Source organism: Lates calcarifer, linkage group LG4 (assembly GCF_001640805.2).
Source record: "Lates calcarifer isolate ASB-BC8 linkage group LG4, TLL_Latcal_v3, whole genome shotgun sequence".
Classification (NCBI taxonomy): Eukaryota; Metazoa; Chordata; class Actinopteri; family Centropomidae; genus Lates; species Lates calcarifer.
Genome location: NC_066836.1, coordinates 6,127,976 through 6,147,335, shown reverse-complemented (window position 1 = coordinate 6,147,335; position 19,360 = coordinate 6,127,976). Strand labels below are relative to the sequence as shown.

General features: G+C 39.7%; 1 protein-coding gene across 2 annotated transcripts in view; it reads right to left on the bottom strand.

The window, feature by feature from the left end:
• ankrd12 (ankyrin repeat domain 12) overlaps positions 1-19,239 on the bottom strand; it is a 36,561-nt gene extending 17,322 nt beyond the window's left edge. The window contains exon 1 of one of the 2 annotated variants that reach the window (XM_018678021.2): positions 17,262-19,239. The gene's annotated coding sequence lies outside the window, so the exon portion shown is untranslated. The remainder of the gene's footprint in view (positions 1-17,261) is intronic. The other variant, XM_018678022.2, reaches the window with a different exon arrangement.
• Positions 19,240-19,360: the final 121 nt, after the last annotated feature.

Here is a 19,360-nt window from a genome sequence, read left to right as displayed (position 1 = left end):
GGGATTTCTTCCAATCTGCAGTTTGTTTCCTCTATGACAGCTGAGCACTGGTCTGATTAAATAATTAAATCAAGAATGTGAGATTGTGACAGATGTTACTCTTGCTTTATAGGATAACAACATACCCTTTGTTTTAAAAATAAAATCAGGAATAACTGGACTGTATCATAGTCATGCACTGATTAATCCACAGTCCAAGGTCACACACATGTTCTGAGTGTTTTTATATTTAGATTAGTTGATAAACAGAAGATGAATCAATAATCAACTGATGCTAAAATGCTAAATAAAAGGTGAATATTTGCTGTCCTCTTAATACGATAGTAAATGTAATATGTTTTGGTTTAAATCTGTGGGTTGGACAAAGCAGCTCATTCGATCATGTCAATTTGGACTATAATGACCACCATTCACACATTCCTTACATTTTATAGACCAAAAAATGAAAAGATAAACTGAGCATATAACATATCAGCTGATTAATCAATAGGGCAAATAATTGTTTGTTTCAGTCCTCATGATATTAAACATTAAGGAAACTCAAAACATTGAGGCTTTTTAGTAATGTGGCCTACATTTTACTTAATTCCTTTTAGTAAAAAAAAGGACTATTACATGTTACATTGAGAATTATTGTATTAATCACATTTTTTGTGGGCTATTATACATATAAAACTGACATTTCATTTGAATTTAATTCAGATTGTTGTTTTGCAATTTTGCAAAACATGTCAGTCTCACAACCAGTTTTACCTCGCCAGGTTTCCAGAAATATCCAGTGAACATCATTTACATGTACTGTTTATATCTGCGCAGGCAGCCATCCTGTCATTTGGGTCTTTGTGGGACTACAAAGCAATAATCCTCTGAGGCTAAGCTACACACTGCCTTATATGCAGCACTACGTGCAACATTAGTGAGGGGTTTGTTTGGTGTGCTAACCAACATAAGATGTAAGCAATGCTCACTGATCACAGACAGGCTCAGAAGGACGGAGGTCGTGTTGAAAGCAGGAGTAAAACATGGAGCTCATGACTTGACAATCAAATATGCTAATCCTGTGCAACACTAGAGTCACCAGTGACACACTAAACTACCATGACACTACAATCACTCCATGCTTACGTAGAAAAATAAACTGAAAACATACTACCACTGTAAATGGATCATAGCAGACTGCAGGCCTTCAATTATCAGACGTCACCCTGATAGCAAGCACAGTCTGGCATTTCATACTCATCATCGCTTTCACGTGGGACAATTATGTGGCCTGTCGAGGATTTATGTGAAAGCCACAAGTCTTACAAGTTTAAGAAGCTAATGCGCTCCGAGGCGTAAACAGAGCGTTTGTTCTGCAGCATGTTAAGAAAAAATAAATAAATAAATCAGAAAGCTGCTTTTGTTGTAACCTGTTTTGTGGTTGAAATGTTTAAATGTAATCATCTCGTCAAGTCTCCAATTAAATTTTCTGAATAATCCTAGTGATCCTGTGTAGCATGTATAGGTTTTGGAGTGTGTTTTCAAAGGTGTCAATCAACAGAAAATGTGACAGTTTTGATGATCAATTAATTGTTTAAGTCACTAAACTTTCTCTGGTTCCAGTTTTTATTGGATTTTCTGCTCTTCCCTGTTTTGTATCAATCTGAATTAAATATCTTTGGGGTTTTTGACTGTTAGTTGGTTGAAATAAACAAATTTGTTACGTTGGGCTCTGAGAAATTGTAATGGGTCTTATTCAACATTTTCTGATAATTACCCAACATAACAATTAATCAAGGGGGAGAGAGAATCAGCTAATTGATCTATAATGAAAATAAGTGTTAGCTGCAGCCCTGCTGTTTTTATGTAATTTAATTTCATGTGACTAAACATGCAATTAACCATGCTTTTGGGATTAAAATGTATGTAAACACTACAACACTATTAAATAACTTAACCTTTATTAGACAGCAGGGTGCATTTTAACAGTTACACATGCCATTTGCCTCCAGACTCAATCGGTCATACCTGCTTTCAGTGCTAAATCACCATGAACAAGACACGTAGACTTCTTAAACTTAATCAAACATTTTGTTTCTTCGGATACCTTCACAACCTTCGCTGATCCTGAGTAATATCACAGTGTTGACAGGTATCATTTTTCCAACACACAGCCCTGCTGCACAGCTGAGGCCAGTGAGAGGTCCATCATTAGTCAGCAGATAGCCAGTATGCAGCAGCATTGTCATTCAGCCAGCTGAAAGGGAGAATTGAGCAGCCCACAGCGAACACGTTGGTGTAAAGAGGCTCGTGTATTGGGGGTATTAAAGCGGTATGGACAGCCCGGGACCAGACCAGAAAACAAACGCTGACAGGACTCCAATCTGGCCCAGAGATGAGGCGAGGAGGGTGTGACTATAATTACAGAGGTATTTGGGCACTCGCCAGTTCGGCATTCGCATTCACTGCGTTTCATGAGCAGCTCAGGGCTGCATAAGCCTCTGCGAGCTCTGCCATTAACCTTGGGCTGTTTCAAGTCTAGATCAAACCCCTGCCTTGATGACTAGTGGAGTTCACAGAGACTAAAGCCCAGATTAGTTTGGCACGGGATCTCCACTTAATACCAACAAAACAGACCGTCAAACTGCAGAATCGTGACTGTAAAAAGGTTTAGATATGTACCACAGAGAGAGAGGTGACATTAGAGACACTCAGGATGGCTGGTTCTAAACATCAGCAACGTGGTAAATAATTCAGCACCCAAGGAAAAGACACGGAGGAGAAAAAACTAAATATACTAGGACTGCCACTAATGATTATTTTCATCATTGAATCATCTGCCATTTATTTTCTCAACAGAATAACCACTTTGTCAAAAAAAAAAAAAAACATCAGAAAATATTGAAAAATGTCTCTTATAATTTTCCAGAGCCCAAAGCGAAATCTGCAAATGTCCTGTTTTATCCAAACAAAAAACCCCCCAAAGATACTCAGTTTACTATGAAGAGAATAGCAGCAGAGAGCTTTTTGTCTGTAAATCAACTAATCAATTTGATAGGAAGGCTGAACTGATTAGGAAATCACTCAAGTTGTTTATCAACTATTTCAATGACTGATCATTCATGTGAGTAATTTTTCAAGCAAAAATGCCCAGAATTCATTATTTCCAGCAACTAAATTATGTGGATTTTGTGCTTTTCTTTTTATTATGCAACCATAAATTTAATATATTTGAGTTTGACACAGTTGATTGCACAAAACATGACAATTAAAAAGACCTCACACTGGGCTTTAGGAAAGTGTGACAGGTTCTGATTTTTGTGTTAAACCAAACCATTAACAGAATAATGGAGAGAATTATAGTATCAAGTATCTTTTTGCTCATGTCACTGAAACCATGTGCTAGACTCTGGATGCCAGGTAGCCACATCATTGTAACAGTTTTAGTGGACGACCAAAACACGCTGGTAATCAGGTCTATTTGCTTTTCCGATTATGCGAATGAAAAATATAACACAGTTTATGAATTATCCTCTTTAATCCTCAACATCCTGGGTTAAAAATATACAGGTATTAATTTTATTTTCTAAATATCCACCTGCACTGACTGAACTAAGACAGTGGAAGCTGAAGTTAAGTGTGCTGGCTGCACTGTTGGTCCTTCTGAGAAGCAGATGTCCCTGTATTTATTTATAACCTGGTGTTCCTGCACTTCAACTCCACTGGTTCCTGACTAACAACAATAACAACCATTTCCCTGTAGTGCTGGACCATGTTGGCCCTGACAGCGGAGTGGCTGCTTCAGCGCGTGCCCTTGCGTGAGTGTAGCTGTTTCGGGGAGGAGGTTGAAGGGGGGCTGGTGTGGTGGAGATGTGTGCTGGGAGAGGCGGGGGTGAAGCGTGTATGGTGAGATGGATGAAGAGCACACAGAGTACGGTAACCTGATCCACTGACTGCAGGATGGGACAGGGAGGGAAGAGGGCTAAGAATAGCTCTGAGCCTGACACAGAGTACGCCGCTGCTGCCGCCGCCACCAACACCACCACCACCAGCAACAGCAGTAGCAGCAGCAGCAACAGCAGCATTACTCCACTACAGCTTCCAGAGTACTGCCTGCTGTGAGCTCTCACACACACCATGTGGAAAATACATGTGATTTTCCCCTGGTCTCCCATGTGGCTGCACTTACGACTGCACACACAAAGGAACCTACTGAAAAACAAGCTCTGAATGTATCTCTCTGTTTAAAAGAGAAAACACAACCACAAATAATTACCAGTTGTGAATTATTAAGAAGGATATCTGAAATCTACAATAAAGCTGGAGTCAGCCCCCCCCCTCCCCAAAAATCCTATAACGCGCTCAAGGAGACACACTACACTTGCTGCGACAGTAAACAGCCGGTCACGTGGTTGTGGTCCTGTATGTCGTCAGGCTAAATGATGGGGGAGGTCTCTCTCAGCTGCGCATCCACTCCAAGCCTTCGTCTCCTCCTCCTCTGACTCCCTAATGAGTAGCAGGACAAAGCCAGGCGCAAAGGCCCGATTATAGAGACTACAGGAGAGGGGCAGAGGAGGCAACAATAACCAGCAAAGAGCCAGCCAGCCATCTTCAGCGTGATATCACACACAGGCTACCAAGCATACTTGTTTATATTACACACCTATTTATATATCCGCAACAAATAAATATCTCACATTATGTTTGCCAAATCTGTAATGTGCCCTACAAACGTCCAGTCCAATTACTTTCCTGTTGACAAAACAAAACATCCAAACTGTAATCCAAATTATTGTTAAAATGATGGAAAATTGATCAGTTCTATTTTTGATGATGAATTATTCATTCAATTTATTATATTTGTTAAAAATAAATATGTGCTGGTTGAATTTACTCTTGATGTTTTTATAAATTCAACATTGGGGCTGAATTTGTGAGAGAAAGCAAGCGATTTTAAAGCATTAAATTAAATATCTGGTAAGTTGTGGTGTTTTTATTGTTATATTTAATGTAGCAAATTATTAATTTAATAAAATAATGCTGGATTAATTAATGAAAGTACTGGTAAGCCGAGCCAGTTGTTACTGTTGTGTTAGAGTATGTAGCACAGACTTGATACCCGTGTGAAATGTAATATGATGACTGCTGAAAATCGCAAGCGAGCAAATTACTTTTAAAAATATACAATACAGATCAACACACATAAGCCTTATCTAGTTCTTGTGCGCTTTGGCCATATTCATACAATCCTTCTCAACTTAACCATGCACCAAATTCTAAAGCAGAAAATTCCCAGCACAAAATTAAGTGCAGTTGCCTTCCTACCCGTCACTGGTCTGTCTGAACTGAAGGCATATTTCGACATGGACAAACAAACAGCAAGTGACACTGGATCCCTCAAGGCGTCAGTTCACCTCTCTCTACCCTAACCCCAGACAGACAAAACACGCCTCCTCCAACCAGAATGTCTGGCCTTCGGTCCAGTTGTTGTTGGGTTGCATAAACGCATCAGCCAAAGATCTGATTCCACCTCTTCCACATGGAAAAGGCATGGACTACTGTTGCTGATAAAGGTGAGTAAATGTTAGAACAAGTACCAGTGAACTGCTGGCTAGTAAAATAGTCAAATTGGTTATTTAACTGGGCATTACATGCTGTTAAAGTAGACGACAAAGTTAATTTTCTTCCCACTCTACAGTTAATTGAGCATACTCTTCTAATTCATCTAAGCACAAATCAAGTTAGTTTGGTAAAAATACTCACAGCATGCCAAATTCTCTAGCTTAATTCATAATAATCCAAGCATTAAGCTGTTGTAAGACCCAGGCATAATGTACTTTATGTGTCCTAAATGCGTATTCTTATGTAAGATTGAGTGCTGAAATGTTTTCACAGCCTCATCCATCACTTAAAAGCTTCCATAAAACAGGAATAGCCCCAAAATTTACAAGGGAGAGGCTCAGGTCATGGCCTGCACACAAATCAAAAGCCTCATAAAATAGCCTAATGTTTGTATGCTAGAGGCGTCAATAGGGTTAAGTTAACTGCCAGGAGAGTAAGGTCCGGCCCAGGACTCACTGAAAACACGCCCATTAAACTGGTCCGAGAGTCTGAGAGCCTTAAGAAGCCTACCGCCACCGCTCTGAATGTAGGTTAATGATCAGATACCCAAGCAGCGGACAAGAACAATGAAGCCTTTGCTGCTGATTATGGGTTAAAAAGGAGGGGGTAGGGAATGAGGGAGGGATTAGAGCAAAGGTTAGGACCTAGGCGTGGATCTTGTTCTTATTTCCACCGCCGCGTCAAGCTCACATGACTGAACCAAACAGTGGGGAACTGTTGCTGTTCAACTTTCAAGGAAACATCAGTATCCACAGAGGATAGAAGGACATGAGGATTCAAAATCAAATTCAAAACTAGTGAAAGAACTGGAACTGGCACTAATTACAGCGGCAAATGTCAGACATGCTTGTCATTTCTTTGTGGAAAAAAATCATGGTTATTCTTCAAGTAATGTGCAAACACAATGCACTAACTCAAAACACTGATATTCTGCTGTATATATTTTGTACAAAGTGAATTAATAAAATTGCCCTGTCATTGTTGAACTCATTCCCCTCCCTTGAAAAAAAACACTTAATCCTTTTTCCTCTCTACAGAGGACAAGTTGTGGGTAGTCTTTAAACCTCCTGGGAGACAGAGAAGCCCCCCAACATGACTATAAAACAAAACATCAGCAGTTAAACAAGGTGTCACAACCACAAGGACTCCCCATCCACTAGGTTCCATATGAGCAACGAGCGGGCCTCAGTCTGAAAAATAAACCGGGGGGTGGGTGTTGTGTCAGTTTTCATTATGACATTCAAGACATGACTCCATCTACACCTGCCACATCCTATTAGGTCGGATGAGATGTCGATCCAATCATAGGCCCGACACATGGCCGCCTGCACTGTGCCAAAACCACAGTGTTGTGCTGCCAGAGTAAGCACTGGCGAGGCCAGAGCGTAAAGGTTGACACAGCACCTCCGTCTTCAGACCGGGAAGAATACGTAGACCACTGACAGGCTGTGATCAACAGTCATGCAGCATGACAGTTTCATTTAGGTGTATTCACCACTAGGTTCTTAAGATGGTGCAGATAAACATGTAATATAATCTACAGAAAACACTCAGCAGGTTAACCACCTCTACCTCTTTATTGTGCACATTAATACAACAAAACCTCTCCCTGTGTTCTTGTTGCACAATGGTACACAGACTAAAAACATTATACCAATAAAACTCTGTATGCTCACTACTAGGGAAGAAAACAAAGGGAAAGTCCATTTTAAGCTGGTAAAAACATAATACCAGCCCAGCTCCTCTTTTGGCAAGAAATAATTTAATGGTTACTGCATAGCTTAAGCAATTTACGGGCTGCAACTAATGATTATTTTCTTTATTAATTAATTCAATTTTCCAGATCCCAAACTTGTTTTGACTGTCAATCCCAATTTTACTCAATTTATGGACATAGAAGACTGAGAAACATTCACATTTAAGAAGCTGGAACCCATGTTTTTTTGTCACTTTTGCTAAACCCGCTGAACCAGGCCTAGACCTCTGCTGTGCCTTGAATGCATAAGTGCACTGACAAATATGGAAACATACAGATGGTCCAAACACTCAAAAAGTTGAGTGTGGAGCAGTGGACACTTGTCACCCTTAACAAATACCACCTTGGCTACATAGCAGATGGCGAGGGACCAGCAACATATTTTTTAATTTGTGAAAATGGCGGCGGAGGATGCATTGTTGGTGCCGATGGTGGCATAACTTACAGGTCGTGTGAAATGGGCCACAAACAAGAAAGTAAAATGTTCATTTTTAAGTCAAGCAAGCAAAGCAGCTAGTGGATATTTAGGTGGGTAACAATCACAGTCAAATGTTGGAATCATCGTTTCCAGTAAGTGCACAGCAGCCATATTTGATTTGAGACAAAGCAATACCTCACGTTACACCCGTGAATATTCTGAGAGACCCTCCATCTACTAAGGACTACTGAGTAAGTAGTAGTAGAGACAAAGTCACTCATAGGAACCGTTTCCAGCCATGCTAGTATTTTCTATATTTCTATAGTCAGCGCTGATTCAGAAACAGCATATTTATATCAATTTCTCCATGATGATCTGGATTCTTAAGCACTTCATTTAAAACATGAGGCTGTGTGAGGGACACGATGCCAGTCATAGAGGCCAATTTAACACTTGATTGCTGTGATCACTGCTGCATCTGGAGCCTCAGCCTTTATCGTCTTTTTGCTATTTTACAGTAGCTGCATTTTAAACAGGACACCTTGGGCATAATTTATTCCAGCTGCCATTGATAATCTTTGCACTTAACATAAAGCATTACAGACTATAGACAGCAGTCTGACTACCTCACATTTCTAACACCCATGTGCAATTAGTGTGTGTATGAAGACACAATCAGCGTTTTAGAAACAAAGGCAACTTCCTACTTCATAGTGATTTTAGATTATGAGTGCTTTCCTGTGTTACGGAGGTGACTGATGTCAAAATCTTATCTCAACGCCAACCCTCATCTAAATATATGACCAAAATGACCAGCACTAGAAGGTATTCACTGTGAAGCAGCTGCAGGGGCAAGACATATCAAATTATAAAGTAAACAAAGCTACTACGGGCAAATTTACTTCTAACTAAAGGGTTGATTTGAATATAGATAAAGATATTTTTCAAAATTTTCTAGTAGGGAGGAAGAGCTGGCCAGATGCTCTCCTCTGGATATGATGTTAAATATGATAAAATGTTACAAATACTCACATTTTGAGACAAATACTCACATGAGTGTTTACCACTGCTGCTTTTGGCACTAGAATGACAACATAAACTACAATGAGGCTAGCCAAGACCTGCCAACATCAAACAGGATATATTAATTTAAATCCTTTCTATTTTGATGTTGATTAAGTTCTGCCCTCGCTGTATTCAACATTAGTCATCATGCAAATTTGAATATAACACACTCAACCTGATAAGACAGCAAGCCTCAACCTATTTAAAATCTATTACCAAAACAAGTTTCATGTAAGCAGTCACTTTGTTTGAGATCACTACAAGTCACTTTCTCAATAATGTGCACAACTGATCTACAAATGAACTATTCATAGATTGGGCTGCACTGTTTTTAGCTTCGGTCTGAACGTGAATGGAAACAAGAACGAGTGTGCAAAGGACTAAAGCTGCATGAACAGCAAACCATACCACTGTCAATGATAAACCAAATTTGACCACATCTCTTTAAAAAAAAGATCAAGGTCAGAGTAAAAGCATGCTAAAGGAGATGCAACAAAACCAATTGAAAGATGTATACAGAAATACTCGTTAACCTATTTTAAAGCAGGAGGGTCCTCAGCCATCAGAAAGCATGGTCACTAAGAGCCAGAGTAAACAGGATATGACCGCTTTCTTTGGCATCAGCAAAGTGAAAGCAGCCCAGCAAAGAAGAATTCAAACCACACGCCCATTGTCAAATTGTCTTTTTCCCCCTAAACTATCAACAGACACTGTTATCACTCTTATTGCTCATTCATAAAAGGAAACTTTAAGGGCTCATTTTTAATTAAAAATCTTCATCGTTGTAATTTTACAACCCAGCTTTTTCCTTCTTCCTTTCTTTCCTTCCTTCTGCATTGTCATGCTGTATTCAGAGTCAAGCAGGAAGGTCACAGACTCTCAGATTGTCGGTTCTTCAAAAGCACATGGTGTATTATCAACGCAACATCGGCCGTTACACACAGAGATACTGCACTCAACGTACCAAACAAAAACAACACTCTGCACACATTCAGCTGCTGGCAAAGGCCAGCACATGTTGTGTAATCAGAAGGCTCCACCCTCTTCACACACACACACACGTATGCACGAACGCACACTGGGCCTCTCTCGAAGACACAGATACTCGGCTGATGGAGCCAACTGCAGATAGGCTCGGGCCTGGGTAGAGGCACTTCATATCATGAACAGGCCTAGAGCTTTTTTCACAGTCTTGTTTGAACTGCAGCGCAATAAATGTGGTCGACGACTTGAAGCGAAAGTGATACAAAGCAGAATGTTGAGCTGCCTGGAACAGTGGAAATAGATGATTTCTGCCTTTGGCTCTCTACGTCTGGGATTTTTTTTTCCATTTAAAACAACCTTTCCAAATTTCACTCTGCCCTCTAGGCTGAGTTACCTTCAACATGACGGATCCTTAAACAAGTGCTACACAAGCCTCAGTGATCGTTGACTGGTCCTCACTTAGCTAAGGGGGAAGAAGAGTAAAATAAAAACTCTGACCGTTTTGGGGGGTTTCCCTGAAGATACACCCCTGGTGCGATCACTCAAAACAAAAAAAGAGGAACTGCATTCATGGCATTATGTTTGAGTAAAAGCCAAAGTACTTGCAATAATTTCATACCTTTACTAGAAATTATAGCAGCACTGACATAAAAAAAAGATGACATAAAACTTAGACCTAGTGACAAAACTCCAAACGTGTTGTAGCAAGCTAAGCTAAGCCTCTCACGAAACAGGTGTTTAGCACAAAGGGCACCACCTTTACTGACTTGTGGTGTCACATAAAGAAACCAAACATTCAGTGAGCTGCAGTGAACCTCACACTGGAGGTTTAAATCCACCATTATATACCATGATGTGTAAACATTTTCTTACAGAATATTGACTGCAAACAGTTTCTTTTCCATTACACTAATCTGCATTAATACCCCACCACCCCAACTTCATTGTGAAAGTCACTTTCCTACTCCTACTTCTATCACAAAACACATATGTAACGTACAAAACTTAGTTAAAATATGCAATAATTTATGAGAGCTGTTATGTTACTGCTATTTTGTTGGACACAAATGACATAAAATAAGACAACAAAGCTTCCATCCATCCTGAAAGCTAAAAACACAATCATTACAAATGGGAAATACACAACTACACACTACTGGGAATACTGTATGTCCTTACATAATTGTTCCTGCTGTACAGCACCTTGGTCAATACGCTATTCTCTAACTAAGAGGCTTATAGTCTGTCTGGAAAAGCTATAGCAGCCATGGTATGGTTTCCCAGTTACGCATACACAAGGTCCTCTCTCAGTACCAGTGTTTACCAAGCAAGGAAATCTCAAAATGTTTCGAAAATAATTTAGAAAATATGCCATTTAAGTGTGGCTGGACATCAGGCTGTGAAGACAGTGTTAATGGTACACACGTGTAATCAAATTGTGCACTAAAGCACCTCTTGGAGCTGTATTTCGTGTGCTTTTCTTTGCACTCTCCCCCTCTCTCCACTTGTATGAACATCTGAGTCGACTGCACGTGTAAAATTGATGTGACTGCAGACCCTCCCTCATCTGATTTTCATGATCTGGCAGAAATTAAAGGAAAATCTGATTCTTGTGCATCCAGACCCGTCACCCAATACATCCGAGTATGAGCAGAGGATGAATGTTGGCGCTAATTGTTGCCAAGACAGACGGAGAAAATAATATTTTTAACTGACCAAATCTACTCCCCGGCTGAATGTCACGATTTTTCTTCAGACCGGCACCACAGCACGACTGGAACAAACAAGCATTCATCAGTATTTACATCATCGTTCATTTACCCAGTTCTTTCACTGACTGATAGATAAGCCAATGCGTTTACTACAACACAAAATATTATTTTCATATGGACAGAATTTATCTTTAACTAACAGCCAAAAAATGAGGAAATATCTCTTTAATAACTCTTTTTATGAAGCTGTAACCCACAAATATTTTCTTTTTGCATGTGAGCTGGCTGGTTTTCTGTCAATCAACTGACGAATTAGTGAATTATTAATGTCTGCACTGCACCACAGATCATATGAAATCACAGTACATCATAAGACCAAGTTAGACAGCAAGAGGAAACACAAACCCAGTGGATGACTTGATTTTTGAGGAGAACGTGTCACATATTGAGTAGCTGGTTCCATTTCCATCACACATCTATGCCATCTCATTTAAACAATAATGACAAGACATTTGCATTAGTGGGGAGGTCTTTCCATCAAACAAAATGCTGATAAATCCTCTCAAAGTTACACCAAGTGACTAAACTATGCACAGGCAACGTGGGTAATAACAACAAATCTAACGCCTTGGAGAACTAGGAATGGGTAATAGTGAAAGAAAAAGCTCTGGAGGAGCAACAAAAACAAGATCAAAATGACTCAACCAAGGAAACGCTGCTCGAAAGGATGAGGAGGAGGAAATCATCTTATCCAACGCCAACTCTGACAAAAAATACTGCACAGGTCACATTCTGCTGTGGGAACATGTCCGACTTCAAAGATGATACTCGCCAACTGGCTTGTGAAACTGACGGTCATCAGTCAAGGTCAATATTTGGGCATTGGCCGTTGTTAAATTCACCCTATACATGTGGTGCGCCTGAAGATTTAATGGTGGCATTAGTCAGCTGGCCATGACAGTCAAAGGCACATACTTTGAAAGCAATATTTAGCCGTAGTTGTGGCACCATATGGCACTGCTTGCTGTAATATCACTTTAAAATATATGACATGATGAAGCTATCAAGGCAATTAAAACTGCCAGAAAATCAAATGGAGTTTAAGGGAAATAACTGTTGTCTACAATGGCAGTCTCCCAGATTAAATGGACAAAGCTTCAATGTTTGGGCAAAGTGTCATCTGTGTATCCTGAAGCTGAAACGATAAGTAGATCAGTCTGTCAACAGGAAAAAAAAATCATATATAGGTATTTTGATTTTTAAAACGTTCAAGTAATGGGACATTTAATTTTAGTGATTTTGTGTGTCAACCCTCTATTAATGTTACCAGCACTAACACTGGGACAGCAACACATGACTGGCTAACAACTAGCGAAATGTTGGAGGCAAAAAAAAATATCTGGAATATCTTCCAAATTTGCGAGGATGATCCCTCAAAAAGTTGAGTGCTAGACATGCAGTGAGCAGTGAGTAGTGGAGACTAAATGTGGACCGTTGCGGCTGATAACTGTAAAGTAGCAGTTGCTTTGCATCCCTGCCTCATCAACCCCTTCAGAGCACAAATTTTCTACAGCTGGCCTTACTGTAAGCAAAAAATGCAGACACTTTGATTTTCCTGTCACACAGCCAAAAGCAGATTGAGCAGAGGTCCATATCAAAAGCTCCAGGTAGGCTAAACAAATCTAATACTGATTTCGATTTTTGGCTGTAATTTACTGCATTTAATGTAATGATCTTTGATGCCCATGGAGCACAGTGAATGGGTCATATAGACAGCAGAAGCAGTCAAATCAGAATGCCCATCCAGAGAGCGAAACTGATGAATATGGTCCTAATCTGGAAAAAAAAAAAAAATTCTTAAGTGTCTTAAATAGACACTTAGGAAAACACAAAGGAAATAAGTATGGGTGCTCCTAAATGTGAGTGATTGAAATAATCAGCCGTAAACCTCCTGAGTCAAATCTCATTTTGTCCGTTGAATCACTGTACTTTGTCACTGCAGACAGAGCAACATAGGATAACAACATGGCGGACTATAAACCTTAACCAACAGGGACTTGTTCCAAAATTACTTAACTCCACAACTAACTGTTAAGGAAACAAATAAGGGTGATGGAAACGCAGGGAAGAGCAATACATTTGTGTTCACTGCCCAAACACTCTCAGGTCCAGTGATGAAAGCAATGAAGTCAGCTAAACTACTTTTAAACTAGACGCTGGTGCAACCTCCTCTAAACAATTACAATGGCAGTTTTAACAAAATGTTGAATATTCTTAAGTGTATGTGTAGGTTTTAATTACAGTCACGTTTAACCACATAGACAGTCAACTCATATGTGTATATATCTACATAGTTGCAATCACTAGCTGTTTAAACAAAGAGTCAGTCGACAAACATAATTGGCAAAAATACCACAACAGTGGTGTTTTCACTTCCCAAATTTGAAGATTTTCTGCTTTTGCCAATTTATGATACATCAAACTGAATGAAGCAAAACATCTCGGGATATCACCTAGGACTCTGAGAAATGAGAATCAACATTTTTCACTATTTTCTGACATATTACAAACTAGGGTCAATCAAGTCAGTAATCATCTTTTTAATCAATAATGAAAATAACTGTAGAAAATAACCCTAGAAATTAATTATATAAACATGCCTTTTTGGTTGTGCTAACTTGTGACACTCCTATCAGTTAATAACATTGTTTTTTATCTGCATGTAATATTTTCAAAAGGATTGAGTAAAAGGATTGAGTAAAAATCTAATATATATTGGGTATAAGATGTAAAAACACAAAATGATGTAAGAAATCACTGTCATACTATTTATTTCGTGCATTCTGAAGAGCTTCCAGTTCCACAGAGGCTTTTATAGAGGTTTACCTTCTACACACCAGGCAACATAGACACATACGCCATCATTTCAATGTCACACACCCATAAACTGTCAGACAAGTGAAGCACCAGACAGCAAAACCATTTCAATGACACAACAAAAAAGGTACTGCAGTACTGATGCCAGAGTGCCCATAACACATTGCAAGAAACTGTCTGGCAGTATATTGCTGAATCAATTATTTGTCCTAACCCTACTCTCACACTTCAACCTTTAGCCCTGCAGGAGGTCTCATTCATTCTCAGCCAAATCACCATCTGATGCATCCTGAGTTGCCAAGTAAACTTGCAGGAGGTTTATCCATCCTCATGTCCTTTTTTGTTTTGGAACCATCATTGAATGTTTGGATATTAGCACAAAGTCATCATGGACGACAAACGACATACCTACTGACAGCGACCCAAAAAAACATGTTCAGTAAAGTGAGTGAATCTGATTACACTGGCACATTAACGAAAAGCCTGCTAATCCCACCACATACAATTAACTACAAACTGGCTGTGCAGACCATCAGCCCTGGCAGCAGACACTATGCTTACACCTGAAACACCAACATGCTAATTAGGAGAAGAATAAGACACATTTATACAATTCAGCCAATAGAATAATGGATTAAGTAAAAAATACAAATAAAACACAAAAACTGAAGCAGCTTCGCTCTCTTCAAATATCTAAATAGCTGTTGAGTTTTAGAAAGAGTAGATTAATATCAGCCTAACAAGATTACTTCTCAGGCACTGTGTAATTATAGCACATGCATTTCCTCGTCATCGAGGACTAAATACGAGGGGTAGTAAGTTCTGTGCCTTAGATTGGTAATGTTGAAACCTGATGTGTCATGGAAGACTGAAAGTATGCAGGTTGTCATTCAACCCAGAGTACACCACCACAGGTAATATTTTATCAATTAACACCTCCTCTCTGGTTTAAGGTGTGGTAATGAGTGAAATGACTAAGTGGTAGTTTTTGGTTAGAACTCTTTGACTTCCATGGTACTGTGTAAGAAGTGTTGAGTAATTAGATGAAAAACTCAGACTGATGCCACCACCCAACTGTCACACAGTGAACAGGGAAAACTGTGTTTGCTTTAATGTCTACCAACCTTCCTTTGTAGGTGTGTAAGTGATCTGTTGTATTCAAATACCTCCTGTGGCTGATAATGCCTTTAGTGACTGCTTCTAATATAAGGCCCACAAGGAGCATGGGTGAAGATTTAAGACTGCTGCTTTGCTATTTTAATGTCAGTTTAACAAGCTTGTTTTCTTGATATAAGAGTTAATGAAATAATTCACTGATCATGGCATGTTTTCCTATGTACTGACATGAACCTTTTCATCTTTGGCATAATTATTTTTGTGATTAGATTGGTGTTCAGCCACAAAAAGGTGAACTGTTATCCTGTAATCACAAAAGGTAAAAAAAAAACTCCCGATTTTGAGATCAGAAAATAAGGATTTTGTAAACAGAAGAAAGCATTAAAAACAACTAGTGCTGCCTCCCTTTCCTGGCTATACACAGTTACACATTTTAAGGCTTTCTCTGCTTTTGCATTTTGACAATACATATTTCACAAGTGCTTATACTGATAAAATAAGATACTGTTTGTGCTTTCTTATTGTTCATAGTCATATTTATGTCAAATGTATTAAAGCACCATGGCAAAATATCTCTCTCCCCTCCCAAAATTAGTACCACAAGAATGTGTATATATAGGAACATAATAGCATTTAAAATACTGGTAATACTACCACAATTAGTGTGTCTTGTTATGTTTTGAAGGGCTACTCGATCTCAATCTAAAAGTATATAAATGCTGCCACTTGAAAATAGCATTTTAACCTGAGGTATTTTACGTTTTGGGTTGACGTTTTGTTGGTTCAGAGCGATCGTTGCACGGACAGCCATGTAAAAACAGGCAGCTTTTGTATCAGGCAACACACCCCCAAGATGTCACAGTCACTGGCTGGGAGGCGCAAAAGGTCCTGGTTATTCAAGCTATGCTAGTTCCTTGTCTGCATGAGCACATCATAACTATATTTTACACTTTATTTGATAGCTATTGTGCCTGAAACCGTGCTGGGTGTAAATAAACGGTGGCGTTGGCTGGATCGTTGCAGACAACACCACCCACCTCACGGTAATGTCGCTCGTGTTTGCCTTCAATACACAGCCAGCAATATGTTGTTGAGCGCTAAAAATTTCAACTTGGCCATGGTTGGTAAACATGGGGAATCATTAATTTTACGTGCTGAAACAGGTTCCTCGAGTAAATATGTTGTTTAATATCACTGCGTGGCCAATGTTAAGTGAAATCAAGTTCATGTTTCGTGTTTTAATGGCAATATTCAACACGAGAGCACAGTACAGCCTGAGACAAAAGCCCACTGCAGCCCCTCCGCTGCCCTCACAACGTTCCCCCTCCCCAGCGCTTAATCTAGCTAGCTAGCTCGTCTCAAGCTCTACACAGCCTCGCTGGCTGACTGGCTGGCTGGCTGTGTGGCTGGGGCTAAAACAGCTCAGTCTGCTTTCGCCCCGACATTTTCCTATCAGCTCGCTGTACTCTCGCTTCAAAGGCAGCGACTAATTAAAAACAGATACGGGGTGAAATTTCAGGTGGCGCAGAGAAAGTACTCAATGTGTGTAACGCACGTGGCGTACAACTATACCAAGCCCACGCAAACACATAACATTCCATTTTCGCACGCAGTTTACGTCAAGTTAGCCTAACGTTAGCCTGCTCGCTGTAGCCAGATGGCTAACGTTAACTAGGATTTTTACCCCTCATGATCCGTCGCAATCACACAACAAACCTTGTTTTGCACTTACCTTTAAACTGGGTTACACGTTCCCACCGTCTCATTCGGGTTTAGCTATATGTGAATATTGCGCAATATAAACAGTTATTTCCTAAATACTGGACGTTAACCGTAGCCTACGGCTGTGTGACGTTCATCGCTGGTTTTGAAAACATCCCAGCCGTTCGTCGCCCGTCCTCTCCGAGAAAAGCCTAGCAAAACATGCAAGCGTCGCTGCCATTGGCCGAGCAGAATCACGTGACCGCCTGAGCCCCACCGAGCTTATAAGGTCTCCGTCTGCTGGATAGACTGTAGATGGGTATGTGTCAAACGATTTAACTCTCATTTTAGCGGTGCTGTGAGTAAATCCGCGCCTTTAGTGTTAAGAATATTCTCTGCGCTGTCACATTTTGTCAGCGAGTGGCGTGTGTAACATGTGCAGATGGCTTTTGGCGTGTGAATTTGGGCTGAAAGGACTGGAGAGGGAGAGCAGTAATGGGCACTTGACGTCATCTTTTCCGTTGCTGTGTTGCGGTCAGTGCGAACTTTCTCGAAGATCACGGTTGAGGTTGACGGGGGAATGGTGGTCCCTTTCTTTCTCCTGAGCACGGCCGCACAGCTTGGCAACAGTTTCATTAATGAACTGAACGCGTTAATTCGACCCTTAAGCCCGCCATTTCTTTGTATCGGCCAGCTTTGAATTGGTTGCGCAGTGACATTTGCATCATGGTGGTACTACGCGCATGCGCGATGGTGCATAATATTATATGTTGCAGAGCAGGCTTGAAAGTCGCAAGAGGAAACCTGAGTGGGGGAGGGGGAACCGGCGAGACACGAAAACGCCACCGGGGCGGGATGGAAATGACAGGAGCAGTTGTAGGAAGGGAGCTGTGTTGTTGAATGCAGTATAGGAAGGTTTATCATTTATTAGCCTGACCGGATTACGTTTAAAGATCTATGTATAACTACTCTGTTACTTTTGCCATTAAGTTGTAGCCTCCATTTAATCAAATCCACAATTTCTTTTTGAGCATGAGAAATGTAAATATCTTCATTTAAATCAAGACTGGTGCAGACAATTCAGCATTCCTCCAGTTTAGTTCTGACTGATGATAATTACAATCAGAAACATGTAATTACTCACAAAGACATTTTAAAAGTAGCTTTACTGGCTTTACTAGTCTGTCTTACAGACTAACAGGCCTTAAGTGTTATTTCTCACACAACCAAATGAAGGACTGGAGAAGCAGAACAAAGCAAAAAATCCAATCATTTGATGGTTAAAGCATTTCAACTGTTATGATTTGCAGCTTTTTGTCATACCTGATTGTGAACTGAATATTTCTTCATTCTGGACTGTTGGTTGAAGAAATTATAGTAGGCACCTTTCACTGTTTTTACCAATTAATCAAGAAAATAAGTACAGATTAATCAATAATGGATATAGTTGTTAGTTGCAGGTGTGTGTATGATAGTATGGCTTGGTGTAATTTTAGATGTAACAATTCTGACAAGTAAAAATGTTTTTATCAAATTAATAGTTTCTGTTTTGTGGGAAGAACAGGTATAAAAGCATTTCATGTGCCACAGCTGCAGGATAGAGAGAAATAAAAATTGTTAAGAATGTTTATTTGGCCCTGTATTGAAATATTACTTGCTCCATTGTATGAGCTGATATATTAAATAATTATACACTGTTATAGTGATTCTTCAAAATGTGTTTGTGGATGTGTATATATAGTGTATGATGCCAGAGAAAGCTGTCCTTAAGTGGCATGGACAATGGAAACTGTGACATAACCTTTTTCATTCCAAGACATCATGTGGTCAAGCTAGGTGAACTTTACCAAAAACAAATAAATAAAAATAAAAATCTGTAACGGTATTTTACAGTTTATCTTGGTCAGCTACAACAGTTCCAGTTTAGAAAAAAGCCTAATTTAACTGCAGTCTTTAAAATAGAAAATACCTACTTTCTGGCCTATGTACTGATATATCAAGTTCTACTGTCAATTGTACCTGACAGATGTTGTAGTTGTTCTCATAGGGCAAAACATAAAAAATATAATCTGTCTCATTACATCTGTTTACAGTTACATTACTGCCTCCTTGTTGGGATCCCTGTAAGTG